This window comes from Microtus ochrogaster, unplaced genomic scaffold (genome assembly GCF_000317375.1).
Source record: "Microtus ochrogaster isolate Prairie Vole_2 unplaced genomic scaffold, MicOch1.0 UNK50, whole genome shotgun sequence".
Taxonomy (NCBI): domain Eukaryota; kingdom Metazoa; phylum Chordata; class Mammalia; order Rodentia; family Cricetidae; genus Microtus; species Microtus ochrogaster.
This window is the reverse complement of record NW_004949148.1, coordinates 602,662-610,025: the sequence shown is the minus strand read 5'-3', so window position 1 is coordinate 610,025 and position 7,364 is coordinate 602,662.

Genomic DNA, 7,364 nt, shown 5'->3' with positions numbered 1-7,364 from the left:
TCCCGCAACACAATGATACCCATTTTATTATAAATGCTTTTACACATGTGCATAAAGCTCTATGCATGCATTTAAGAAAAAAAGCTAAAAGAAATATACAAAAGTGCTAATGCTGGCTGTCTGTAGATGCCAGGGTTCATCAATCTATATCTCTCTATTCTCCATATTTTTCCAGTCCTTAGTAATGAGTATGTAGTCCTATTACAATGGGCAACAGGTGATTTTAGGTACTTCAGTTAATTATCAGGGTCAACCAGCATGTGCGGGCAAAGTGACAGTCCTTATCAAAGAGAAATTTATACCGTTATTGTTATGAATTGAGGTTACCTTCTGAAGTAGGAAAATATCTCTAAAATCAAAGAAGAAATAAGTGGAAATATATTTAATTTGAAACAGACATTTTACAAACTGATTTTGAAAAAAAAATATATAAAACTACTTCTATCTTGCTTGTCCCCCAAGGATAATATTTTCTGTTGCACAAGAGGAAGGGATACAGCTCCCATATCCTGTTGCATCTCCAGCCTCTCCCCTGCTCTTTTCTGTGAGTTTCCACACAGACAAAAAGTAATTAATACACAGAGTGTGTAATCAAACTAGCATGTTTCTATTCTCTAGTAATGCCAGCTTAGCCTTATTTCTAGAATTATACAAAATACCCCTTCATTCATCTGATACAAGGTTAGCATTAGAATATATAAAGAACTCAGAAATTTAAATACTAAGAAAAGAAACCACCCAATAAAAATTGGAAATCAAACTAAATAGAAATATTTCAAAATAGGAATACAAATGGTTAAGAAATATGTAGAAAAATGTCAATCATCCTTAGTCATTGGGGAAAAGAAAATTAAAATCACTTTGATATTTCATCCCACACGAGTTAGAATGACTAAGATTAAAAACAAAGATGACAAATGCTAGTGTGGGTATAGGAAAGAGAAATATTTATTGTTAGTGGTCATGGAGCCTGATACAGCCACTTTAGAAATCAATCTGGAACATTCTCAAAAAACTGACTATACATCTATCATATGATAGCATCCCCGAAGATATTCCCAAAGAATTTTATATCCTACTACAGCAATACTTGTCTGTTCATGGTCACTGTAGCTTTACTCACAAAAGCCTAAAAAGGGAAACAGCCTCGATGCCCACGGACATCAGTTCATGAGTGGATACTGAAAATGTACATATATACAACGAAACATAGTTCTGCTGTAAAATTGAAATTTTCAAGTAAAGGCATAGAGCTTAAAATTATCATTCGGAGTGAAGTCATCCAGATCACAAAGGCAAGCACAGTATATTTGCTCTCATATATGGATACTATCTTTGAATGTTAGAATAGTTATGTTTCAGCTGGACTACTCATAGAAGTCAGCACGGTAGTAAGGAGTCCTGAGGGGATTACAGTGGAAGGGAGACTGGAAGGGAGACAGAAGGCAAGTGGTATGCAGATGAAGGCGGAAATGGAATGGGAATGGTTAAATTTGGGTAGATGACAGGAGGGTAGGGTAAAGAGGCAGTATGGGAAGGAATACTAATGCTAAAAATCATTTGAAACTACCACATCGAAGCCTACTAATGTAGAATCATCCTAAATTACATACATGTATAAAGGGAATTAAAATGGAGCTACCTGAAAATTGGGAGGGAGACAAATGCCTCTCCCAGATACTATAAGCTATCAAATAAAAAGCCTAGATCCAATCACGGGTTACTTATTTAGTAGTTGTTGAACAGTGGGGTCCCAATAACCCCCAAATATTATAAACTATTGTTATTGCTTTTGATTAAGCCCAGAAGGTGATGGTAAGACTTTATTGGTGATGATATCATACATTTAAGTCATGGAACATGAAGAAATGAAGTTGGTACTCATCTGGAAACTTCATTATTATGAATAAGTTTTCACGGTTCTGGAAAATGCTCTGCATGCTACCAGAGAAGGAAAGGAACTGTGAATCTTACCCAGTCTATGAATCCTGTGAACTATAACAACTTTTAGCCTAGCATAACATGCTCACTGGTGTACTGATAGCTCAAGTGCTAATGTAATAACCACTTGCGAATTGAATTCAAAGCTCAATGAACAAGGTAGAAATCATGCCTAGGCCAACATTTCATGAATGGCTAGGTCATAGAACATAATAATACCATTCTGCTAAATTGATGTAATTATAATTTGCCTCCTAAATTCTTTATATATTTATATCCATAGATTAATATATTACTTAGCCCTCATCAGATAAACTTCTTTTTGTAGTAGATGATGTTTAATACAGAGACCCACAGCTGATCAAACACATATGATAAAAGGCTGTGGAGTTTTTATTTCTAAATTGAATATCTATATCACATTACTAACCCCAAGTTTCAGGAACTGTTGTGGAAGATAGAGAAGAAAGATGGAAAGGTCTGTAAAGCCAGACAACAAAATTCTTCAACAAATAGAATGTTTCTATTCTAGTATCTCCAAGAACCTTAATTGGTAGACAGATGATACATCAACTCTGGTACAAAGAAGTCTCTACTAAATCCTAGTTTAGACAGTAGCACATTTATTTGTACTCTGTTACTCAGACTTAGAAATATTTGGTCCTCGACTCTGAATATTCCAGAACTGTCACTACTTTCCAATGCATAATGATGTACTCCACGCACTGGATTCAATCAGAGGACTTATTGGGACTGAGATCAGAGATTCTGAGGAGTGTCTCATCAGAGTTGGTTGTTTAGGGAGTCCAGAATCAGATGTTGATGCTCTGAACACTACCACCCAGAGTTGGGCCATAATAGATAGCCAGCTGAGAAAACCTAGAGAAGCCCTAACAGTTTGGAGTGGGAAGGGCCTGCCCATGTGCAGACAGTTTCTGGAAAGCAAAGCTTAGTGTCTGCAATTCTGTCCAGTGGATGCGAAGTGAGAACATTTATTTCCTCAAAACATCCGAGGGGCACAACTGCTTTTCCTCAAGGAAGCTTCACTGCCCCTAAAGTCATCTCTCTGCTGCTGCTCATCATCTCTCTTCAAGCACTGAAATGAGTCTTCTACCTCTGAAAGAGAGCTGACCTATATGGGTGAAATGCCTTGTTCAAACTCCTAAGGACTGGAATTGGACCAACATAATTGAGATGACCTCAGAAATTACCACAAGACAGTCATTTCCACTGCAAAACTATCTATGAGACAAACAAGGAAAAAAATCTTCTTGGGAGATGGCTAGAGAAGTAAAAAAAAAATGAGTTAATGATCCATAAGGCTAAATTTAGTGATCTGGAGACTTGAAAAGTTAGGCCTTGAGTTTTGTGAACAAAAAGAACAATCTGCCAGGGATGCCCTTACTAGATCAATTGAGTTTGTACAAATCTGGAGGCGTTTGACTATGTGCTATGGAGCACCGGACTGAGCTCTTAAGGTCCAAATGAGGAACAGAAGGAGGAAGAACATGAGCAAGGAAGTCAGGACTGTGAGGGGTGCACCCACCCACTGTGACAGTGGAACTGATCTATTGGGAGGTCACCAAGGCCAGCTGGACTGGGACTGAATAAGCATGGGATAAAACCAGACTCTCTGAACATGGCAGACAATGAAGGCTGATGAGAAGCCAAGGACAGTGGCACTAGGTTTCGATCCTAATACATGAACTGGTTTTGTGGGAGCCTAGCCTGTTTGGATGCCCACCTTCCTGAACCTGGATAGAAGTGGGAGGACCTTGGACTTCACACAGGGCAGGGAATCTGGACTGCTCTTCAGTCTCGAGATGGAGGGGGAATGGAGTGGGGGGAGGGGCGATGTGTGGGAAGAGGGGGAGGGAAATGGGAAACGGGGAGGAGGTGGAAATTTTTTTTCAACAACTAAAAAAAAAAAAAACATTGGCAGAAGATCCATAGGACATACAACCTAATTCCTACATTGGAAATTAGAAAATCTGTTGATATCAGATGAGCAAAGGTTAAGCAGTTCAATCCATAAAGATGCATCCACCTAACAGCTAGAAAAGGCTAAAATGATTCTTATCTTTTGCTCAGGGCTTCTATGTTGTATTCCAATTTACACCTTAGAAAGTTGATTTGCATATCTCCAAAATATCTTAATTAACCTTCCAAAGGGACAATGCCAAAGGCAAATTCTCTATAAGGAATAACTCAGGATTTTTATTTTTTTTCCAACTATGTTTTGCATAGGCTTTGAATGTTCGAGAAACTCTCATACATGATTAGCATATGTTAAACAGAACTTGCTGAAGATATAAGGCAGATTAAGGCTACATGCAGACATTCAGAAGCCAATTCCAGATGTGTTCCCCCTTACAGGTATCATATACCAAAATTAAATCAAGACAAGATGAACAATTTAAATAGAACTATAACTCCTAAGAAAATAGAACCAGTCATTAAAAGTCTTCCAACCAAAAAAAAAAAAAGCCCAGGAGCAGATGGTTTCAGTGCAGAATTCTACCAGAGTTTCAAAGAAGAGCTAATACCAATACTCTTCAAATTGTTCCACATAATAGAAACAGAAGAAACATTGTCAAACTCCTTTTATGAGGGTACAGTTACTCTGATGCCCAAACCACAAAAAGATGCAACAAAGAAAGGGAATCACAGACCAATCTCTCCCTCATGAGCAGTGATGCAAAAATACTCAATAAAATACTGGGAAACCAAATTTAAAAACATACAAAAAAATCATTCACCTTGATCAAGTAGGCTTCATCCCAGAGATGTAGGGATGGTTCAACATAAGAAAATTTGTCAATTTTGTATGGTAGTCACCATATATTCAAACTGAACAAATACTCATGATCATCTCATTGGATACTGAAAATAAGTTTTCAATAAAATCCAACATCCCTTCATAATAAAGGTCTTGGAGAGATTGGGGATAGAAGGAACATACGTAAACATAATAAAGGCAAGCCAACAGCCAACATCAAACTAAATGGAGAGAAATTTAAAGAGATTTCATTAAAAACAAGAACAAGAAAAGCCTTTTCACTCTCTCCATATCTATTCAATATAGTGCTTGAAGTTGTTCCAAGAGCAATAAGGCAACAAAAGGAGATCAAGGGGTTCAAATTGGAAAGCAAGTTGTTAAACATTTGCTATTTACAGATGATATGATAGTATACATTAAGTGACCCCAGAAATTCTACTAGGAAATTCATATAGCTGATAAAAATCTTCAATAATGTGGCTGGATATTAGATTAGCTAAAAAAAAAAACAGCAGTCCTCCTATATACAAATGATAAATGTGCTGAGAAAGAAATCAGAGAAAAAAATCACCATTTTCAATAGCCACAAATAATATAAACTATCTTTGGATAATTGTAACCAAGCTAGTGAAAGACCTGTAAGACAAAAACTTTAAATCTTTGAAGAAAGAAACTGAAGAAGATATAAGAAAATGGCAAGATCTCCTGTGCTCTTAGATAGGTAAGATCAACATAATAAAAATGGCAATCTACAGATTCAATGCAACCCCCATCAAAATTTCAACACAATTCTTCACAGATCTTGAAAGAACAAACTCAGCTTCATATGGAAAAACAAAAAAAAAACAGGGTAGCTAAAAGCAATTCTGTACAATAAAGAAACTTCTGGAAGCACCATTTATCTCTGACTTCAATCTCTAATATAGAGCTATAATAATAAAAGCAGCTTGGTATTGACATAAAAAATAGACTTGTGGACCAATGGAATCGAATTGAAGACAATTGACATTAACCCACACACCTATGAACCCATGACTATTGACAAAGAAGTCAAAACTATACAATAAAAAAATTAAATCATCCTCAACAAATTGTGCTGGCATAACTGGATGTCAACATGTTGAAGATTGCAAATTGATCCATATCTATTGTTATGCATATGACTCAAGTTCAAATGGGTCAAAGAATAAATCTACCTCAAGACCCAGCATTATCACTCTTGGGCATATACTCAAAGGATGTTCAATCATACCATAACGACACTTGCTCAACTCTGTTCATAGCAGCATTATTTGTAATATCGAAAACCTGGAAACAATAGATGCCCCTCAATCAAAGAAGGTATAAAGACAATGTGGCACATTTATACGATGGAGTATTACTCAACTGTAACAAAAAAATGACATCATGAAATTTACAGGCAAGTTAATGAAACTAGAAGAAATCATACTGAATAAGGTAACCTAGACCCAGAAAGACAAACACAGCATGTACTCACCCATAAGTGGATACTAGATGTAAAGCAAAGGATAACCAGACTGCGATCCACAGCTCCAGAGATGCTAGGTAACAAGAAAGATCCTAAGAGGGATGCATGTATCACCCTGGGAAGGGGGAATAGAAGAAATCTCCTGAGTAAGCTAGGGATGGGATTAAAGGGGAGGTGATGGAGGGATGGAAACATGAGGTAATGGGATGGTTGCATTGAAGAAGGGATGGAGTGGGGAAGGAATGAAAGAGATACCTAGATAGAGTGGGTCATTATGGGGTTAGGGAGAAATGCGGTGCTAGGGAAATTCTCAGGAATTCACAAGGATGACCCCAGCTAAGATTCCTAGCAATAGCGGAAAGAGTGCCTGAACCACCATCCTTCCTCTGTAATCAGATTGGTGACTACCATAACTGACATCATAGAACCATAACCCAGTTACTGATAGAAGAGGATGCAGAGATTCATAGCTAGCCAACCACTGGACTGAGGTCCATGAGTCCATGCAAAGAAAGAAGGGATAGTATGATGAAAGAAAGTCAAGATCATGACTGGAATACCACAGATACAGTTGATCCAAGTTAGTGGGAACTCATAGATTCTAGACTGACAGCTGGGGAACTTGCATGAGACTGAACTAGGCCCTCTGCATGTGGGTGACAGTTGTGTAGATTGCTCTGTTTGTGAGGCGCCTAGAAGTGGGACTAGGATCTATCCCTGGTGCATGAACTGGCTTTTTGGAGCCCATTACCTATGGTGGGATGCCTTGGCAACCTGAATGAAGTGGGGAAGGGCTTGGTCCTGCCTCAAGTTATTGTGTCAGGCTTTTTTGACTCACAATGGAAGGCCTTCCCTTTCTGAGAAGTAGATGTGGGGGGTTGGGCAGATGTGGAGGGAAGGGGAACTCTGGTGGGTATATAAAATGAATAAAAAATAATAAAATATATAATGTGTAATTAAGAAATGTAGTTTAATAGTCATCTATAATAATCAAAGTTATAGTTTTATTATCTATATTTTAAAGGTTAAACAGGCATTTTAAATAGATACATGGTTTTCAAACACTTTAGAGAACTACAGAATATGACATTTTAATGTTTTAATAACAAAGCTTTTTTTTAAGTAAGAAGAGGTCTCTGTATATTTATTTCAGAG